The sequence below is a fragment of the Camelus ferus genome, chromosome 25 (genome assembly GCF_009834535.1).
Source record: "Camelus ferus isolate YT-003-E chromosome 25, BCGSAC_Cfer_1.0, whole genome shotgun sequence".
In the NCBI taxonomy this organism is placed as follows: Eukaryota; Metazoa; Chordata; class Mammalia; order Artiodactyla; family Camelidae; genus Camelus; species Camelus ferus.
The window spans coordinates 38,129,308-38,152,805 of record NC_045720.1 but is presented as its reverse complement, the minus strand read 5'-3'; the positions used below and the strand labels follow the sequence as shown (position 1 = coordinate 38,152,805).

The window sequence follows — 23,498 nt, the reverse complement described above, 5'->3', positions numbered from 1 at the left end:
TCTGGTTTCACAAAAATGTTAATAAAATTGATGAATATCCAGCTAGATTGATCAATTAAAAAAGAAGAGAGAGAGAACCTCTAATTAGTATTTTCAGGCATGAAAGAGGAGACATTACTACCAATTCAAAAGTCTATTCTGAAAAAGGTTTAATTAAATAATTAGATGAAACAGAAAAGTTCTTTATAGTCATGCTATGAAAATTTACTAAAGAAGAAATATCACAATTGCCCATATCTACTAAAGAAAGAGACTTCATGTGTAACAACCTTTCCACATAGAAAGCCTCAGGCACAGATCACTTCAATGGTCCGTTCTACCAATTATCTGGGGAAGAAATACATCAATTTCTTGCATATTTTTACAAATTATAGGAGGGAGTATTTTCCAAATTCATTTTATGATGTTACTGTTACCATGATAATAAAGTCTAGAAAAACAGTTACAAGAGCTGAATACTGAATACTGATATTTATTGTGAACATAAATACAAAATCCCAATCTAAATAGTAAGAAATCAAATCTATCCATATATAAAAGGTCTAATCATCAAGGACAAGTAGGGTTTATCCCAGAAATGCAAGACTGACATGTGGAAATCAATCCATGTAATTCATGTTATTAAAAGAATAAAAACAAAAAAAATTAAAAATCCTATCAGTAGACATTGAAAAAAAGCACTTCAAATTCAACATCCATTCATGATAAAATCTCACCAAACTAGGAACGAAAGAGCATTTCTAAAGCTGATGAAGGGAAACTATGAAAAATCTACAGCTGACACTGTAATAATGAAAGATTGAAAGTTTTCCTCCTGAGACTAGGAACACGGCAATGTTGTTTACTATCTCTACTTTTATTTATCATTGAACTCAGGTTCCAGTAAGTAAAAAATGGAAAAAATTAGAAGAAAGCATAAATATGATAAAGTAAGATATCCCTTTTTAGTCATATATCAAAAATAATAAGGAATCTACAAAAAGCTACTATTATAATTAAGTGAATTTGCCAGCTTTATTGTACTGACGGTCAATATTTAAAAATTAGATGGTTTTAAAAAATATTACCAATAAAATTTAGAGCATTTGTAGACCAAATGCACAGCATGGAACATGAAACATTTAAATGTAAGCAATATAAATATGTGTAAAACCTGTAAACTAAGAACTGCTAAACACTGTTGAAGGAAACTTAATAAGAACCAAAAAAATAGAAATTTCTACCATAATTATGTATTGAAAGTTTCAACATATTTAAGGTTACCAATTTCTCCAAATTTTTAATTTCTAATTTCAAAGAAATTAAAAAATCATTTTGTAGAAATTGATAAGCTGATCTCAAAATTTATATAGAAGACCAAAGTACATGGAATAACCAGAACAACAAAACAATTTTTAAACAGAACAAAGATGGTGGAGAACTCTGTTTTAAAAACTTACTATAAAACTATAGTAGCCAGAAATGTCACTAAAACCCATCAAAGTATAAACTTTAGTGATTGAATTTAATCATATGAAAAATATATCTCAATAAAAATACTTTATTGCTTTAATATTTTATATATGTGTGTATGTGTATATACATATGTATGTATATACAATGGAGTAGGATTGAGTCCAGATCCATCAATTGATTTTTGACAAATAATCCAAGGTAATTCAATGGGATGGAATAATCTTGGAACATGTGATGATACTAGGAGGTGAGGCTTTTGAGAGGTTTACGTGGTCATGAAGGTGAAGCACCATGGTGGGAATAGTGTCTGTATAAAAAAAGGAAGAGACTAGAGTTCTCTCTTGGTCCCTACCATGTGAGGATACAGCAAGAAGGTGGCCATCTGCAAGCGAGGAAGAGAGCCCTCACCAGAAATTGAATATGCTGGCATCTTGATCTTGGACTTCCAGGTCTCCAGGTCTATGAGAAATAAGTATCTGCTGTTTAAGCTACCCAGTCGAAGGTATTTTGTTATAGCATCTGAGCTAAGACACTTATCTTGCACCATATACAAAATAAAACTTGAAATTGATTGTAGACCTAAAAGTAAAAGCTAAACCAATAAAAATTGTAGAAGGGCATAGAAGAAAACTGTTGTAACTTTTGCTAGGGAAATAATTCTTAAGATGCAAAGAATAAGAACGATATATAGAAAAATGTATAGAATAAACATCAAAAGTTTAAAAACATGCTTGCAAACATTGCTAAGAATGTGAAAGTCAGCATATAGAGTAGAAGAATAATTGCCACTTGTATTTACATAATATATAATATATTTATACAGATTTGTATCTGAATTATATATAGAGTTCATAAATTCAATAATAATGAACCAATTTATAATATGTGTAAAACATTTGAGACACTTTAATCAAACAATTTAATTCAGTGGCCAATGAGCTGATTTAAAGTGGCTCATTAACATTAGTTTTTACAAAAAATGCAAATTAAACCAATGAAAGGCCGTCTCCCATTAGAATACCTGAAATTAATACTAGAAAAGCTAAATTTAAAAGACTGAGACAGTCAATATTAACAAGGATACCAAGCAACTGGGACTTCCATACATTGGGTATGGGGATGCAAAATGGAATAGCCATTTTGGAAAATAGTGTGTTGCTTTTTATATAATTAATCACACATTTCCAAATCACTCAACAATCTGCTATGAGATTTTTGCCCGAGGGTAAAGATAATATAGGTCCATGTATGTAAATGTTCATAGCAGACTGTTTCATACTAGCTCAAAGCTGGAAACAGTCCAAATGTCCACCAAATTGTGAATGGATAAGCATATTTTGTTTATTCTCACAATTAAATACCACTCAGTGATTAAAATTGAGTGAACTGCTAATGTAAAGCCCAGCATGGGTGAATCTTAAAAGCATTGTGCTGTGTGAATGAAGGCATATGCAAATGACTACATATTGTTTTCTGCCATTTATGTAACATTTTAGAAAAGGCAAAATTATAGTGGCACAAAACAAGTTAGTTATTGTGAAAGGCTGGGCTTGAGGGGAGGGTCTGGACTGCAAAGGGGCTGTGAGGGAAATTTTGGGGATGAAGGAAATGTTCTGTAGCTTGATTGTGATAGTATCACACAGCCAAATTCATTTGTCAGAACCCATCGAAGTATAAAGTTTAGTAAGTGAATTCTATTGTATGACAAGGATACTCAATAAGCTTATTTTGTGTATACGCTTAGCAAAGTGCTTATCCTGTAGTAAATGTTTAATATGTGGTAGATAAAGTAAGTCTTTATTAGCAGGTTGCAATGCTCTTTTTAAATAGAAACAGGACTCAAATTAGATTTTAAATACTACAGAATGACATCATGAGCCCAAGCTCAGGTAAAACTTGGCTTTAAAGGGAGTTGAAAAAAAGAACATGCTCACTCTTTTTCACAATCAGTTAATATTTAACTGGGTTTTAAGTCATCTTGGATGGAAATATGAAAAACACAGTCCCTAAGGGATAATACATTTTGCATATTGGAAAGAAATGTATTTTCATACCTTAACTTTTTCCCGTGCTGTCACAATTCTAACACAATGAAAAAATCCCCTGGCCTTTCAAAGCCTGCTCAAAACATTAAACCTACGTTGCCACATAACAACTGAGTAGGAAAGGCCCAATTAATCACCCTTAGCTTCAGCAGCATCAAAATATTTGGACTGCCAGTTGCAGAAAACCACTTAGCAATTACGGAGTGGGTGTTGGAGCCCTGCCATATCACTGTGAGCAGGACCAGCCCCCTAAAATGGCACCGCACATGTAGCAAACAGCCATGTACCGCTGTGGGTGAGTGAGAATGCATCCTCTAACACCTGGGCATAATGGGGGGCAGACGTAATGACCGCTCGTGAGATTCCCTTTGCTGGTAGGTTGTATTCATAACCACGTCTAGAGTTCTTTCTGTGTTTTCTAACATTTTCTAGTAAACTTTTAAATAGAACTCAAGTTTTGTGTCTAATTTGTCATGATTTCCAGAGTTCCTGCTTAGAAAGTCACCATAATTTTCACCACTCTGCTTTATTATCTCCAAGATATTTCCAAATGGAAACCATCACATACACCTCACTCCAAATTCCCGCTCACCTTACAGAATTAGTAGGCTGAGAACAAGCTGTAGCACCCCTGTCGCGGGCACACTTTCCTTACTTCTGTGCAGAGGCAGGAACGGGGGTGCACCCACTACTTCTGTGATTTTAGTAATGTTCTCCTGGGACACATTGTTTCCGTGTTCATTTGGAACTAACATGCTTTCTCTCTATCCTGTATTTGCAGGAAGTGAATAGAAAAGCAGGGGGCAAAACCTGATTGACAGAAAATTGTATCAGGAGTGAACTGTGAACCTCTTGCTGAATGAATAATTATGCTAAACAATATGTATCTGTATACTGTTTCCTAATTTATAATATTTTAACTCCATTATCTCATTTGACTTTCATGAAAACTTTTTTAGATCAAGTACAGATCTTCATGGATAGGACAGAAGGTATCATATCTAACAGGAAAATTGAGGGTTTCAAGGAACTGTCTAGAGCCATCTAGTACATAAATAATGTCAAAGGAAGTATTCAAATCACTTTATCACAAACTCATTAGTGTTCTACAATACCACAGAAATGAAATCTAAGTGGAAAGGTAGAGAAATCTTCTGCTCACACTGTCAAATCTACAATGGAGACTACTTTTAATAATTAGAATAAAGGTAATAACATATTGTCTCTGATCTGAAGGAATTATTCTTTATTTTGATCATAGTGGTTCTTACATGACTGTATACATTTCCTGAAACTCGTCAAAATATACACTTTAAATAGGTGTTTTGCTTTTATATAAATTACACTTCAGTAAAGTGTTACTGCTGAAAAAGTGATATTTATATCTGCAAATTTTAATATTCTGCTTAACTAGAACATATTACACAGTTGATATGTAAGCAAAATTGCTGGCACATAAGTTATATAATCATTTAGATGATTTTATATATGATAACTGAATTAAGTAATTATGATTTTTGAATCAGCCAATTATTTTATTGCTTTTTTATATGCTGGCTTGGGTTTTCTTTCAACATCTATGCTTATAAATTCTCCAGTAATGGTTTAAAAAAATTACTAATTCTATATTTGAAAAATTCTGACAGTAAAATTTGCATTTAGTATTCTATATGTAAAATGTAGTTAATATTTCTGAGAAACAATTATTTAAGTTATCTGCAGAAGGTTTACCGAATAATTTAGTGTTTTCAGAATGGATTCTTTTAAATGTGTATCTGCTTGTCTAATATTTATCCAGTCAACTTGGGAGTTAACTTACGCATTAAAACACACATACACACACACACACAAACTTTAATTAGAAGACACAATTTTAAAAATAATGATTGTGATGATAACCATAATAAATTAATTCTTTCTCCAAATGGGTGAAGAAAATCTGCCCGGAGGGCAGGTACGGATGTCAGGGGTATATGCACAAGAAGCGGGAGGCGGCGGGGGTGTGGAAACCTGCTGCGGACCCACACCCGTCAGCCTGCGCCACCGTACTCGGGCCGGGCCCAGAAGAAGCCGGGCTGGAAAAAGCCCGGCCCAGAGGAAGCCCTCCACTGCCGCCGAGCACTTCTCCATCCACTCGTGTGTTCCTGCAGGAGCCCCTGGACTCCATGCACCTCGCCAGGTCCCACCGGATGGAGGGCTTGTGGCTGACCACGGCCTCCCCTGGGCCTTCTCCTGGGCGTCATGCCCGAGTGCTTCCCCGAGCTCAGTGACCCTCAGCTGAGCTTCAGGCCAGCCTAAAACCCTGATGCAGCGCCCAGCATGGAGATGTTCAGCTCCTACCAAGCCCTGAAGAGGTGCGTGGAGGCCCGGAACTCCTGCCTCTTCTGCCCGAGATGCTGCTGCCCACGCGGCTCACCGCGAACCTGTCGGTCACTGCCTGAGCCTCCCCCTGGAGCGCCCAGTGATGGCCCGGTATATAATTAACAATATCCTGCAGCTGGCGGACCACAAGGTAAACCTGCAGATGGTAAATGCAGAACTGGGATTCTGGTGGAGATGGAACTTGTGGGGCATAAATGAAATGTGCGTGTGTTTGTGTGTCTATGTATGGTAAGAGGGAGAGAAAAAGAAAAGGAAAAGAGGGCGGCAGAGGGAGGCGTCAAATGGATTACTTTATAATCAATTGCCTGAACTTTGGGGAGTCTATTTCTAATCTATTTATTGTGTTCCATCAATCTGTGGATCTCTGCTTTCACCAATACCGTGCTGTCTTGATTACTGCCGCTTTTAAGTAAATATTTAAATTGAGATGTGTGCCTCTTCCAAATTTGTTCTGCAGTTTCAAAATAATTTTTGTCTATTCATTTTTTATTGTTTTTTCATGTAAATTTTAGAGTCAGCTAACAGATACCTATAAAAATCCTGCCGTAATTTTAGTTAGGATTGCACTTAATCTACAGATCAAATTGGAGATAATTTATTTCATAACAAAATTGAGTCTTTCAGTCCAAAAACATCTTTCACTAATTTCTTGTTTAATTATTTCCTTTCATGTTTTATAGTTTTTAACATAGATTCTGAATGTTAGATTTTTACCTAATATTTCAACTTTATCTAGTGCTATGGTAAATATTTATTTTTAAATTATGATTGTTCATTGCTGGCAGGTAGAAATAAAATCCATAGTTCGACGGTGACTTTGTATTTTAAGACTAGATAAACTCATTTATGTATTCTAGAAAAAAAGTTTTTCAGATTTTCCACAGAGAAAGTCATTTCATCTGTGAATAGAAAACATTTTATTTCTACTTTTATATTCTGTATGCTTCTCATTTATTCCCTGTCATTGGTTAGCACATGTACTACAATGTTGAATACGACTCAGGAGACAGTGTGTTCTTGTCTTGTTCCTGCTGACCTTAGGGACAAAGCACACAGGCCTCCACTATTGAGTATGATGCTGATAGCAGGTTGTCACAAATACCCTTGTCAAGTGGAGGGATTCCCTTTTATTCCAAATTCAGAGAGTTTACCATAAACAGATGTTGCTGTTGTTTTTTCTCAAGTACTTTCTTTGCACTTACTGATAGGATCTTGAGCTTTTTTCTTGTTAGGTCTGTTAATATGATGAATTACACTGATTAATATACATATCTTGAACCAGCCTTGAATTATGGGAAGAAATTCTATTTTGTTGTGATGTATTAGTCTTTTTATTTATCACTTGATTCCATTTGCTCGTATTTTTGTGGAGGACATTTGGGTCTATGCTCATAATAAGATGTTTGTAAAGCTGCCAAACTTTTGTCAGTGTCGCCGGTAATGACCAAAACAGAAATTCAAATTGACCTGATGGTTATAAGAAGTTTGTGTCTTGCTAGGGAGATGTCTATATTTTTACCTTTAAAAAATAACTTTATTTTGAATTTGCCTTATAGCATTATCATGTTTTTGTTTACTGTGAGCGGCAAAATGAATGGTGATTGGAAAGGGTGTTGTTTATTTAATACTAGTATTAAGACGAGGCTTTCTTTGTAACTTGCAGGTATGCTTGGGATTTCTGCCCCAGTTTTAAAGAATGACAGCAAAGCACCTTTATCTGACATTTAAGATGATTAAAGTTTGAAAAATCACTTGGCATATGCAGCATGACTCCTCAGGGTGCTCTAGCTTTATAAGGTAATGGATCATGTTAGCTTAACTTATATTTAAGATTTGCTGGCCTGATACTGTGTTAGGCAGTATTGCTGAAATGGAAACAAAACTTTGCTGCCATGAGATCAAGTTTGTGCCTGCCCTACACTATAAATTAGTTCCATAAAGTCTTAAAACACAGTATTCTGGTTCTAGTATTATTGTGAAATAGCAAACTGTTATGCTTAAATATAAAATTAAGCCTACCCTGTATGAAAACATTATTTTTTATTCATGTATCATTGGATTTTAGGAGTAAAGGTAACTTAACCACCAAGATTTATATGAAGCTAAAAGCCAATTGTGTTTGAGAATTCATTTTCAAAGATGTCCTTCTGGGTCATAATGCCTAATTTTTATGAGCCTACTTATATATTGGCTCCTACTGCAGCATAACAAGAAATGTAATAAGACAAGAGGAAGAGATTATAATAATACAATGTTCATAAAAAGTGTACCATCTATGTATGACATCCTGCTTTGAGATTATATATATTCAGGAAATACTATAGAAAATGGAATAATGAGTCTAGCCCAGTTTTGAAAGGACAAAACTGGTCTCTTACATGTGTTAATTAAACCATTTTATTAAACCATTTGAAGAAAAAAATTCACAAATAGAGCATGACAAAAAAAATCAGTTAATCATTGAAAAATACCTTGAAAATGTAGATGAAGGAAAGTATTTTGGCAAAAAAGAAAAAGTAGGCAACACAATATATAGCTCATTTGGTTCTCTTGTCGCCTAATATTAAAGTCAACAAATAGCATTCATTTTAAATAAAGCATAAACCTATAGAAAGAGTGGATCATTACCTACTAACTATAAAATGATCTTATTGTTAACTACTTATAGAATGCTACTGAGCACACAAAATTTGTCAAATATTTATAACCATTTAATAATTTTCTTGCTTGTTACGTATAATTCCAAGGAAGCATTTTTTGATTTGTGTATTTTCAAGCATTTATTTCATTTTATTGCCATATAGGACCAATTAAGTAGAATGGTAACTTTATTTTTTACTTTAACAATATATTATTGTAAAAAGGAAAATGGTAGTAAAATGGACTTTTGGCCTTCTATATAAAAGTGACTGTAAGCATTTCTGAGTTCTTATATATGAGAGATAATTTACGTGAGCAAAATTATCCTTTTAATTGTATTTACTGAACCAAACTTATCTATTGAATAATGCAAAATAAAATAAGCTACATACAGTTTCATGATGGTGATGAAATAAATGTTAGGAAATATCAATTTTAGTTTTTACACAATTTTCCCAAAACTCAATTGATTTAATATACTGAAGAGGTGAAATAGCATCCATGATACATGAAGTACTTGGAAAAGGGAATTCGACATTATTTATTTGACAGTCCTATAGATTTATGAGTATTAAGTCTTGTAAGGGATAAATTGATAACTATTAGTATTTATTGATGGATTGTGATTATCACAGATCAAAGAAAAGGGAATTATTTTGCAGGAAATGATCTAACTTCCCCTTTTATACTGTGCTTCAATCTGTGTATACAAATGGGATGGATTTTTAAAGTTGTCCAAACTTAAAAAAACTTATTTTGTGATGTTCATTTAATTTTAATTTTTAGAGAAAATTGAAAATATTTCAAACTTGATCAGTCAACTGAAACTGAAAAATATTCAGCCTGTTAAATTAAGGGACTTAACAAAAATACTGATTGATTGTATCTCTTTCATTATAATATCAATTAAGCATAACTAATTGTGTTGGGAATTATCTTGCAGTAATTACCAGTAAGCATTTTGGTTGTGTACATGTAATATATAGTTAGGAAATTATTCTAAAGTTATCTGTTACACTAAGACTTAGGGGGTGTCAAATTGACTTTATGGGAATTTTTTTATGTTACTCCGCCTGGTCACCAAGCACAACCATGACATGCAGTTGCTGTCCAGAGTGTTGTGACAGCAAAGTTTTGATCCTAAACTGTATCATCAATGTAGAAACAGAAACACATATAATGCTAATATTTTAATGAAACATTCGTCTTGTGTACATGCTTTAAAATGAATACTCCGCAAAATGTTTTTCTATGTTCACTTTAAACTTTATTCAGTGTTTACTGCAGTTAGCTATACAGTGAGTATAAATAAGGTCACTTTTATATTTAGTATGTTTAGTATAAACCACAGTGACTTTCATGCCTTCTTAAAATGTCATGCAAATTTACTTGGATTTCCCTGAAGGAATGCTTTATGTATGTCTATGAAACTTGTTTATTTACTGTAATTACACATAGTAACCACTTTGTGGGTTGTTAGGGGAGAGATGTGTTCATGTGTGTGTGCACACGTGTGTGTATCTAATATTTGTAAATAAAGCGAGAAGATATCTTAATTTCCTTCCTCTGTCATAATGAAGTATTATTTAACAGGCTTCCTGAACTATTATTAATTATGTAGGAAAGTGTGCTTGTATTTATCTTTGCTATTTATTAGGTGATTAGCACCCAGACATTATGGAGTTACATGTTAGCTAGTGGATTTCTTACTGGTTGAAAAGATAACTTCAATGGTGTATTTTTAATGTTCTGTAGGACTTTAACCAGTTTTGTATCTATTAGTGTGTTTAATTTAGCATTCTTTTGACTGGGTGATTATATAAATATTCATTTCTCAAATTATTTCTTGAACTAGCATGACCATCTTACTAGTTCCTTAATTGATTAATGTTTTCAACAAGTATCTTTGACACGTTTATTCTGTATTTGTATGAGAGTCATGTTTTTAAATTTTGAAAATTGTGTTTTATAGACACTACTTACATAATTCCACCAATGTGATAACTAGGAAATCTGTGTTTTTAAGAATTTGGTTTGGATACTGATTTTCACTAGATTATGACCAAAGGCAGAGTCTGATGGCACTCCTCTAGATTTCTTCTGGAGGTGACTCAGTCATTATCACAGAGCATTTAATGAAGTTTAAAAAATGAAGTGAATTTCCTGCAGTTATTTCATACACTTGAGCCCTTCTAAGGCCCTTCTTTGCTGCTTCAGAATTCTACTTTTGAAATATGTTGAGGAAGACACGAGTTGTGCTATATCCCTACAGCTTCAAGGCAGGCATTTATACAGGCCATCAAAAGCTTAAAAGAGCTCATCTGTCTTCTGGAAACAACCTTTTCAAAATACATAACTTTGCTGTTACATGTATGAGAGATGGAATAGAAAAGAATTGGCTCCGTTTAGAGAAAATAATATTCCCATACAACACTGACTACCTGAATGTGACAATGCATTAATCTATCTGTGATTATGTTGGAAGTATTGACAAGCAGCCTCCTCCAACAGGTGTGTTTCATGGTCCAGAAGCTCATCTGCAGACTAAACTTGTAGATTTCAGCTGTCTCTCTGCATATTTCCTGACAAAGCATTTCCTAGTCATCTGGGTTGTATGTTTTGCCATCCTTATTCTAAAACGTACTTCTAGGGGCTGGAGATAAAGATTAGAAACTTTTAGAACAGAAATGTGAATCTGTTCTCAGATTCTCAAATGCACTATGTACTTTAAGGATTTAGATTTATACTGGCAATAATCACTAATTCCTAGACTTAAAAAATATTCCATCATTTCTTAGGTCAAATGCCAGAGTTTCTTTGCATCACTACCATAGATGATATTATTACATGGTAGTTTAGTAATCATGTATTTCTGAATGTTAACTAACAAAATATATTAGATTTTGAGTCATTCAACTATGCCACTGTATCTTTGGTCTTCTATTTTTGAGCCTCAATAGACAAAATTTTCTCCAGTAACGTTTAATTTACATCATTATCAAGCCTATTGTTACTCATAGTGTAAAATTGATAAATGAGGTTTGTGTACTTTCTCACATCATTTAATTTTAAAACACGTAATTAAAATGTATTCTTTAAAGCCCTTCCTACCAGATTGGATCTTTTTAAAGTGTGCCCAATTTCTTTTACTTTAGATTGAATAAAAATGGAGATAGTGTTGTGGGATTTACAGCACTAGTTGAATTGTAATGTTTTTGACATTTGCAGAAGTGACTTTTTTTTTATACAAACCCTGTGAGCTCTAGCTTATAGAAATGAGTAAGAAAAGTTCTGAGTTTAACATTATATCAAGGTAACAATTGCTCCATGTATTGAGAACTATGAATATTTCTAGCTTTTTTGAAAATTCCTGATCATCTATTATAGATAAATGCAAGAATTGTAAGCAGCCAACAGCATGTTTTCCAGTTTATTCTGCCTCCAAATTTACTTAGCAAAGACAGGGAGCAAAAACGCAATACTATTTTGGATACTTCTTGGTGACATAATAAGCAATTAAGAAATATATATTACCTTACTGAGGAACTATATTTTGGGTGAAAAACAACAATCATCCATCCTTTAAATTACTAGACAAGTACCACTTGTCAGGTACATGACCTTGGAAAATCTAATTTCCTTCATTTGTGAAATTACGGTAGTAACTGTACTTTCTTCATAGGGTTATAGTGAGAGTAGAAGTTTGTAAAGCACATAAAAGATTGCATGGCATATTGGACACAGTTAATTTTAATTATGATAATCCTAATAATTATTACTATTGGAATAAAAATCCCTCACTGTGCAATATGACTATGTATTTTCATAGCACTTTAAGAACAATTATTATCATGTATTTTATCTTATAGGACTATAATCAATATAGCCCTAATTGATAGATAAAATAACTCTTATCCAGACTTTGTAAATAAGGAAATTAAGATTGAAATACTCCTAAAATACTATTAAATGCCCAGACAACTAATATATTGACATTGAAATGGCAAGGCGTCAAATTTAGATTTTTGGATTCCAGATCAGAAATTCTTTAAAACTCAAACCTTTTGAGTGATAAAAAAGCAGTACCCCTCCTCCAAGGAGCCTCCTTTTCTCCCGCCATTCTGGGGAGCATTTGCTTTTTTAGAACCTCAGTAGATCTGAGAATCAGTAGACATACGGGTGGCTACTTTAAAAAAAAAATTATTTAGATGAACCAAAAAAATCACAATGGTAAATCTGCACTATAAGCTTATTAATCTACAAAATGTATAAAATGGACATCAGGGGAGAGTACTGAAGGCAGAGCCATCGGTGGCACCCTGAACAGCTCATGGTGGATAAATCCCAGTCAGTCACACGTCTGTCCAGGTGGCCTTGGCCAACACATAACCAGGGCACATACGGGTAACAGTCACAGACAGGAAGTTGCTAAATTGCCACCTTCTACCCTTACCACAATGGCAGCAAGGGATCCCGTTGATTTTTTTTTCTAAGAATAGTGACGACTTTTCCAGCATAAGTGATGTGTTTATAGAACCAAAACTGCATGATTTTCTCAGACTTTGAAACTAAATATTCAAAGGTGATCGCACAATTTGTATGTTAGTAGTAGAATGATACTGTACAAAGGGATGCACATTGAAAAGAAAGGTATCATTTTACATTATTTGAATAATTACACAATATTGAATTGATAAAATTGTAATAATCACACAGTCCTTATTAAGCTGAGCGAAAACTCACTTAACGAAACAACAGTTTACTTACGACTTGTTTCAAGAACCTTTAAAGAACCTTTGTTTGCTCTGTCCACCAATCTGAAGTCACTCTTTCAGAACATTGCTAGAGCACATTCATTTCTCTACTTGGGACCTTAAGCCACTTCAGCTCAGACCTCAGAGTAATATAATGTATCATTTCTTCTAATTTCCCCTGTTTCCAAAATACAGCAAAGGCTGGTGAGGGGGCTGCATTGGTCAGGATTCAACTAGAGAAACAGAACCTCTAACAGGATGTATGAATGATTCTTCAGCTGTTCCCATCGCCATTCACTTCTGTTTTTGAAATCTTACATGGGTTTTATAATTTACAAAGCACAATTTGGAAATTCACTAGAATTCTTTCACAGCGCGCTGGTTGCCCTGTGGGCATCCAGTCCTCCCCACAAAGCCTGCACTCTGATTGCCGTCCCACTGCGGACCTCACACGCCCCACAGCGCAGCGTTTTGCTTAGGACACACCCTCTCTGTGAGCAAGAGCTTTACTACCCCCTCTCCCTGTGGGACCGCTACTCAGCCTCCAAAGTGGACCTCAAATTTTAACTGCTCCATAGCTAGGATTAAGCTTCCCCTTCTCTAAACCTAAACTATTCCTTTCTCTCATTTATAGCACTAATCCTGGTTATTTTTAGCTCTCCCCAGTGACAGTGTGAGCTCTTGATGGTAGTTAAATGCCACATCCTCTGCTTAGCACAAAGGGTCTAGCACATAATGGCTGCCTAAGAAGAAAATCAGTTCCGAGATCATTCTGTGTGCCAGAAAAGCTTCTAAGGAAACATATATATATGCCATTATGCTCATATGCCCATTTAAATTTAATGCTCATAAAACACACATTTAACTATGTGATAAGGAATTGTATTATCCACATTTATAAAGCAAATGAAGCAAATCTATGAGGAAGAGTTTGCTTTTATGCTGATTATATAGTGAGAGAAGTAATTCACCCAGGCTCTCGCAGTTAGGAAGTAACGGGGTTAGACTGCTGTAATTAAGAGTCGGACTCCATCTCCGTGCTTGACCACTGGCAGCGTTCGGACCCCAGCCCTCTCTCACCCTCTCTTGCTCCACATCTGGATAGGTCTCTTGACACCAGCGGGCGGTGTAAGCATAAACCTTTGCCCACACGTTGGAATTCTCACCCTAGTCCTGTAGCCTGGCCGCAGTAAAAACCAAAGCCAGTAGCTCCTTTAGCTCAAGATGTTTAAGACAAGTTCAGATGCTGCCCACCTCTCCTGAGAAAACCTCAGAACGTGAATTATAAAAACACTACACATTTTTGGCTGTGTGTGACTTTGGCACCATCAGTCCTTGACATCCGAACTGGTTTGGGAAGGGGAGCTGATCACGCCCACCATGGTGTAACACAGCAGTGCTGAGCCCAGGCTGCCTGAGTCCAGAATTAAAGCAGTTAACTATCATGCTACATTACTTCTCAGATAATGTTAAATAACTATTTTTCACATGAACTAATTTATGAATTCCTTGCAGACAGGGTATTTTTCTCGATAATTTTTAAATTAATTTATCCATTAATTATTAACATAAGTATACATTAGCATTTTTCTTGACAGAATGAAATAATAGAGAATTGAAATAGTCTGGAACAGAAGATACGCAAGGCTTTGGAACTGTTATATTAAGCGTTGTGTGTACGTTTTAAAAATCATGTAATAAATTCTGTCCATTAATTATAATAACATAAGTAGTAGGAGTAAATTAAATTAAATTAAAATCCAGGTATCTGGATTCACAGTTTGGTGCATTTCCCAGAAGTAGCATAGATATAAGTAACCTCATCTCATTTCATCTGGCAAGCAAATTCAGAGGCTGAGTGGAACTTTAAAGCTCATGCTGAATTTGCTGTTTTATCCACAAAAGCACCTTCCGTACAAATGGATAATTAAACAATATTATAATCACAGAAGGAAATCATTTTAACAACTCAAACGTAAATAATCTTCAAGCCACATCAGTCTTTTCAAAGTAGCAACAAAATACAATCTTCAGGCTCTTTCATTAGCTGTCTCAGAATCATTCCTACTGAAAACACACAGCAGAAACAAGTGAAATAAACAAACTACAACAAAAATAACAAAATAATCAACAAATTAGCACTTTTAACTCCACCAGTGGCCTTCAGTTCTAAGTGAAGTAGTCACAATTGAGCTCTGATTTGCATCAACCATCAATCAAAAAAGCAAAATAAATCACTGTGAAAGCTCATTGGTTTACATCATTGCCCTTACATATATTAGCTTCCAGAAAATCATTCTGAAGCCCGGAATCTTCTGATCATTTTATTATTCACTCTGACTTGAGAGCGTCTGCACAGTGCCGACTGAAATGCACTTCAGTGCGCACCTTCTTTTCAAATGAGTATCTACGGCAGGTTTATTTACAGCCACTGCCTTCCATCAGTGCATTTCCAGGTGTGCAAATAAAATCATCTCAACAGCCCTCTCCTACAGAGATCCAAAACAAAACCTACACATCTTGGCAAGCGGCTTTTCAAAAGATAACAAAAGATCTATAATGTAAAATGTATGTAACGATTTATCAGAGATTCAAAAGGACGCTCAGCTTCTACTCTTAAATAAGCACGCATAGAGTCTCAGGTACAATGAGAGGATTAATTTAAACCTTAAAGATCTCTCTGCCTCTCTCTTTATATAATCAAGGTTATTATCATCACTTCCATTCTCTTTTCCTATGATTTCTCTGAAATTTGGACCCTCTCTTTGTTTCTTACTTAGATGGTTTTCTACTTATGAGCTTTTTCTTCCCAATTCTTCACGAAAGCAGAATATGCTTCCCCCTGCTGGGAAAAAACCAAATTACAAGGTCCCTGGGAACATGTTCCTAAGGAGCAAAAACTCAAGTTCCTGAGAAAAATAAAATGTTAAGGAAGCAGGTGCACAGCCTTCTCTGACAGTTTTATCAGCTGCAGAAATACCTGTACATGCGATTTAGACTTCCTCACATGCACTTAGTTTGGCAGTTTTCAATAGTAAGCCCACTAACTCTCATTAAGTGACTGATGAATTAATCATCGAGCCTGCTGTCCCGAGAAAGAAGTCTAATTAGCCCATCTGAGAAAATGATCAATTTGTAACTTCTTTTTTTCCATTTTAAAGATATGATCAGTTAGATTAAGACACTTCTGGAAAATACATTGAAGTAAACGATTTAAAAAGACTTAACTGCATTTTTAATCTCTTTGAACATTCTTAATCATTGATGAATCCATTAATTTTCAATATTCTTAGTATTTTATGTAATTATTTTTAATAGATAAGGTGAATTTAATTTTTTAATTGGCTTTATTTTCAAGTTTAATTTCTATTTTTTTCATTCAGTAACCAAGAAAGTAGTAAGCATGATTGTATTTTCCTTTCCATATCCTCTACAAAAACAACTTGTTCCTTGAGAAAGTTTCATTGTTTCACGTGTTCAATAGTTTGATGATAAAGCTTTTCTTCGTTGCCTGGTGTACAGAATAGAAAAAACCCTGACACTTTATTGTTGTAAATAATAATCCATCAGTAAAGCATTTCAATAAGCCTAATGCCTATCTGAATCATACATGGAAGATTAGGATTTTTCCTTCCAATGTCAACTAAATCTCAAAAAAGCATTTATTTTAATGCTGATGGGCTGAGGAAGAGAAAGTTGTTAGTTTTCCTATAGGTAAGTTAACAACAACCTAACCTACAAAACTGCACTGTAGCCAATTTGATGATGAAGCAATTCATTACTGATGAAGCATTAATCAAAAAAAAAATCTGGAATTGTTTTAAAAAGGTGTATGTACGTTGCTACAGATACCGTGAGCACCTTTGAGCAGTTAGACAGCACTATTTCAAGATAATGGAGTAATTTGGTTAATACTTATGTCATATAGAAGTGTGTGTGTGTTTGTGTTTAAACCACCTTTTCAAAAGACAGCAAAAGACAAGACATTTATGTTCCTCTGAGAACTAAATCTCTTTTAACAATACAAGTACACGAAAGAAAATGCACACTTGGTAAAACAGCTGATCAACTGTGGAGCGACGCCAGGGACCAGACCTCCCAGGGCCCCCAATCACCACACTTCAAGTAAACTGATATGCACTTCGGCCTCTTCCACATTCACAAACACGGTTGAACTTGCATCATTTAATCTAGGTTTATCCCAAGACCATCCATAGGAAACACTGTAATTAGACGAAAGGATATCAAAATCACTAGGAAGGAAGGAAAAAAGGTAAGACAAAAATAAGTTAAAGTAAAAGAAATGCTGATTCGTAGCTAAGAAGCTCTTAAAACACTACATTGATCACTCCAAACTGATCTCCCTTCCCTCTGCGGAGTGAAAATAGCCCTGTTACTCGTTCCTCCGTCAGTGACCCTAATGGCACACCTTCCCTGCCCTTACACCTCCCAGCTTTCGTCTCCCCAGCTTCAGACGTGGAGGGAGGGGACGTAGCATCTGCCCGCCCGAACCCGGGCTCTGTCCGCAGCTCTGGAGCACCTTCAGGGACAGTTCCCGCGAGGGAGACAGGCGGCTTCCCCACCTTCGCTCCCCGAACCCCGCCGCGGTAAGAGGGGGCCAGCGCTCTGCGCCCAGCGCAGGGGGCCAGTCCCACCTTCGGCCAAAAGGCGCGACGGTGCTCAAACCATGGATCCAGGCTCTTTCTCCGCCATCAGCTCCGGCAAGTATTCCTCCTCTTCCACAGCGCGGACTCCGGACTGTCCCCAGCGAGGCGCAGCGTTCCGAGCGCTCGGACGCAGGTCGCCGGGCAGCCCCGCTAGGCCGCCCTCCGCCGCGGCCAGGGTCTGACGCCCTCCCCGGCCCCGCGCCGCGCGCCTGTCCCCGCTGTCGGGCTGAGAGCCCCGCGCCACCCGCCGGCCCAGCCGCAGTCCCTCATTCGCGCCCACGTCGGCTCACACCCGCCGCCAGAACTGCAGACGTAAGAGCGGAGCGCGTCCCGCCTCCGCCCGCCGCTCATTGGCGAAGTTGCCGGGAGAGGCGGGGCCCCCGAGGAGACCGCGGGCCCTAATTGGGCCATTCCCACGTCGAACCGCCTGAGTGGCAAGAGGCAGCTGCAGCGCGGAGGGGAGCGCGGAAGGTGCGAGTGTTCTCTTCTTGCAGCGCAAGGCCTCCAGGCTGTTAGGCAGGCCTGGTTGTGTTGAGCCCTCTGTGTCTTCCGCCCGGAGAGAGCGGGAAAGGCATGGGTTAAACAGAGACTGGGGGCCAAGACGGCAGGGGAGATGGTGGTGAGGAGGGACTGCTGCAGAGATGGGAAAGCACCCGAGAAAGCCTCAGGAAGGTAGCTGGGACTTCACCTGCGCCACTAAGGCACAGGTGCTTCCTCTCCCTCCTGCAGCTCAGATGCACCCCAGTGTGCAGGAATCAGAGGCACACCCGGTCTGGAAATATAATGAAGATGGCATGTGATCGGTGGCTGGTATTTCCAATGAGCCTGACCTACATCTCAGGCCGGCAGTTGGATGTCCATTGATTAACAAATAAAGCAGCTCCTGTGCTATCTTGTACAGCGACATGCCTCCGTGTGCGGTCACTGGAGTATTGACTTAGTTCTGCTTCCCCTCAGTACATCCCTCCTCGCCCAATTCCTATCTATGGGAAGGGTTCTCGGAGGGGCTGAATTTTATAACTAAAAAGCTATACAATCAATTAAGCACAGTTTGTGAAGGATTTGGGAGAGCATGTGGAAGAAGGAAGAGACTAGGAGACAGGTGACTACAGTGCTGGCTGATTTCCCCCTTTCTCTTATTTGAAAAGTGACAATCTCTCTCACCAGGTGCTGGTGCTGGGCTACTTCGCATCTCTCTCACCTCTATCTAAAGGAGGGTTAAGCCCTCCAGGTGTCACCAGCACTGCCCATCCTTTTACAAATCGGTCTTGAAAATGCAGCCTGCATGCTTCAGATATTACAAAACAATCTTTCTACCATCTCTTTTCACAGCCATTTTACAACTCGCCCCTCCCCCACCATTTTTGTTTGTGTGAGAATGAGGGCTAAGTTTGCCACCAATAAAGCGTGCTGGAACTTTTCCAAGTTCTCTTAATGTATTCATGTTTTTCCTTACTTATTTTTCTATTTGAGGTTGGGAGATGATCTTTTACTTATATAATGTTTTTAAAATGCAATATGCCTTCACATCCATGATCTCAATTTGTCCTTACAAAAGCGCTCAGAAACACATCACACAAGGATGATTTCTTTTCGTTTTATAGTTCTTAAAACCAAGGCAGAGACAGAGAAGCTCAGTGACCCAGAGGGAACAAGTATGACCTCGTTTGGCCCCCGCCAAATGACACCCAGAAGCTGTGTCTGCTACCACGTGGCCAATGGGAAGGGGATATGTCACTAACAAATGTGATAGTAATGTTAAAAGTTCATGAAATAAGCTGTGAGACCTGTGACATATTGATAATTTTTTTTTTGACTATGGGAAAAAAATACATTTCTTCAGGAATTTTTTTTTAATCAAGAGCTTTTCTATGTAAAAATACACCACTTTAAAATGATCTGTGTTCCCTAAGATTTAGTTGTCACTCCAGGCCTATAAGAGTATCTCATGATATAGTGATACGGAGGTGGCAAATATGTGTGAAGGTGGTCAAAAGATGCACGCGTCTAGAGATCCATGTACAAGACTTTCTTGAGTTTACAGCTTTATTTTTTTCTAATAAAAGCATTACAAATTGTAACTCCTACTAAGCAATGATTTAATAGAACCTTATTGAACATTATCACTGCAAATTTTATATGTTGAATTGTCATTTTCATCTAATTCCAATTATTTGTAATTTACTTCAAAATTTTTCTTCTCATGAATTATAAAGTGTGTTGTTTACATTTCAAATATTTGAAAATTATTGGGGTTTTTTTCTGCTATTGATTTCTAAATTAATTTTGCTCTGATAGAGAGCATACTATGATATAAATCATATTAAATTTATTGAGACACATTTTATTTCTAAGTTCTATCTCTGTTAATGTTCCCTGAGTGGCTGTTGAGTGGTTTGGGATGTGCTATATATGTGATATTGGAGATACATATGTACGTATATATATGTCATATATATGGTAGATGTGATAAATGGATATTTATGAGATTGATCAATGGATGTGAAGAAAATGTGATACACTAAGTTCTATATATTTTTCTTCAGATACTTTATAGCTCAACTGTTCAACTTCATACACATTTAGTGTTTTCATAGCCTGTTGACAGGTTGACTCCTCTATCATTATGAAATGATGCTCTTTATCCTTGTAATATTTTTATCTTATATATAATATTTCTATCTTATATATAATGTATAATATATATAATATAATATATAATGTTGCCACCATACATTTCTATGATTAAGGTTTTTATGATATATGTTTTTTCAGTCTTTCACTTTTAGTATTTTTTTAATTTAAAACTGGGGTACTTATAGGTAGCATACAGTTGGATCTTCTAATTTTTTTGTCTCTGACTATTGGAATAATTGCACCATTTATAATTAATTGAATTGTCAATAATATGGGCTTATACCTACCTTCCTGCTAGTTCTTTTCTGTTCTTCCGTATTCTTTTTTTCTTATTTTCCTGCTTATTTTTTCTCCTTCTATAATTTGTAGGTGGTTCTGAAGTACTGCAAAGTCCAGGGCTACTTATTCGCTATTTCTGTTACCAAGTCCAAACTCGTTCTGCTGGCCGCACGACAGGCCAGTAAATCAGGAGACAAGATGCTGGGGCAGGGAATAGCGACTTTATTCAGATAGCCGGCAGACCGAGAGGATGGCAGACTAATGTCTTGGAGAACCATCCTCCTCCAGTCAGAATACAGGCTCATTTTTATACAAAAAAACAGGGGAGGGGGTGTGGTTGGTTGTTGCAAACTTCTTGGTGTAGGAATTCTTTGTTCCTGCAGCCGTCCACATGGGCCAGCTCATGGTGCTCCTGCAAAACCTCCAATAAATGTTATTCTCTATTCTGCAACTTGTTATCTTTCCTTGAGTGCAGAGCTAGCAAGACTAAGCCTAGGAAACAGGGCACAGCAGTCAAAGCCAAAGGAACAGATCTAATATAGAGTCAGATTTGTTCTCCTCTATTACACATTGAAATCCTAATACCCACTGTGATGGTGTTAGAATGTGGGGCCTTTGGGATGTGATTAGGCTATGGGGGCAGAGCTCCCATGAATTAGATTAAGACTCTTAGAAAAGAGGCCTAAGAGAGCTCCCTTACACCTTCCACCATGAAGTCTGCAATTGGGAAGAGGGTTTTTACCAGAACCCAACCATGGAACCATGATCTTGGACTTTCAGTCTCCAGACTGTGAGAAATAAATTTATATTGTTTATAAGCCACCTTGTCTGTGATATTTTATTACAGAAGCTTCAGCAGACTAAGACATCACCCATAGTATGTTCCTGCCTATCTTCCTGACATTCTTCTCATTGACTGATAATTTGATTCCTCTTGACTTTTACATTATCCTTCCCTTGATCTTGACCTTTTCAGACCAGTACCCTATGTCAGACTGTCTTCCTGATATCTGTAACACTATCTGACCCAGGTTTTGATTTTGACCTTCACCTTACCTTGACTTTGACCCATTTTGTATGACCAAGGCCCATGTCCTGTCCTTATTATCACAACTCTCTTTATCACTGAATAATTATTTTAATTTGACCTTAACTTTGATCTTTATATTGACTCTGATTCAGATCAAATCCTGTCCTTCATTATCCTCAATGTTCATTTCTACCCCTAACTAAAAAAACAAACAAAAACACAAAAACTTGAACCTGAATCTGACCTTGAATGTGAATTTGAACTGGCATTGTTCTTGACCGTTATCAGTTTCAGTTTTGTAATCTATCCCGAACTATCATCTTAGCACTCTGTATGAGTAATAATTTGACTTTGACTTTAATCTTAATAATAACCTTGACCTTTAACTTTAGCTTGAACTTTTTTTTAAACAAATCCTGTCCTTATCTATTGCCTTGATCCATTCTATCACTGACGGTTATTATGACCTTGATTTTAGCTTTTATGACACTGAACTTGACCATAGCCTAATTTTGATCTTCACCCTTTTCAGAACTTAAGTCTCTGCAGAAATGTCATCCTCACCATTTCTAATAGTGACAGAGAATTTGACCTTGGTCTTGTTGACTTGACTTTGAACTTGACATAATCTTGAACTTGATATAGACCCTCTAACATAACCTGTCTCTGACCATCTTCCTGACTTTCCCTCTAATAACTTGACCTTGGCCTGACCCTGGGACATGATTGTGAACTGGACCTTGACCTTTTTCATCTGTGTTCCCCTTTTCACCTATATCTTGTCCCTTACAATTGTTTTGATCTTCTTTATTACTGACTAATAAATTGTCCTTGATTTAACTTTGACCTCGTCCTTTCCCCTGAACTTGATCTGGACCTGACCTTGACCTTCACTCTTATCAGATCCATATCCTGTATCCTGACTATTTTTATTACTGAGTGATTATGGGACCTTGAACTGAACTTTTACATTGACCCTACTTCAGATCAAATCCTGGCATTGACCATAATCAAACATTTATTTCTGTCACTGACTAGCAAATTGACCCTGACCTTGATCTTTTTCACATCATATAGTGTCCTTGACTATCATCCTCACAACTTGTATTGCTGCTTGAAATTTTGGCTTCAATCTTGAGTTTGGCCTTGAACATCACCTTAAACTTGACCTTTGATTGACTTTGGCCTTGATAATTTTCAAGGTCATATCCTGTGTGGGGTAAAGAACCCATACCACCACCTCTGCCACTCTCAGGTGGATCAGAAGTAGCACTGAGGTCTGGACATGAGGACAGAGGAGACTCAATACATAAACAATTCAAGTAGCAGTTGTCTTGGGTGGTGAACTATCTGTAGCCCATCATTCAGAGTAACCAAAGATCAATGTGTCACCACCATTTTGGTGGTCCAATCTGGTCTGCCAGTTCAGAAAATACACACACACACACACACCCAGTCAGTGTGGAATATCTGCCCTATAGGCTGACTTCCTGGAACTTCAGCCTGGCCACCGATAACAGTCCCATCACCATGAGAGACCCAAAGCCCTGTGGGTCATCTGGTCGACTCCTCACATGGAGTGGCAGAAGAATCTGGATCCTCATGAGTC

At 36.8% G+C, this 23,498-nt stretch overlaps 1 long non-coding RNA gene across 2 annotated transcripts in view; it reads right to left on the bottom strand.

The window, feature by feature from the left end:
* Nucleotides 1-18,245, bottom strand: part of LOC116659784 — a 46,521-nt gene extending 28,276 nt beyond the window's left edge. For both annotated transcript variants that reach the window (XR_004315130.1, XR_004315129.1), the window contains exon 1: nucleotides 17,932-18,245. This is a non-coding gene — a long non-coding RNA (uncharacterized LOC116659784). The remainder of the gene's footprint in view (nucleotides 1-17,931) is intronic.
* Nucleotides 18,246-23,498: the final 5,253 nt, after the last annotated feature.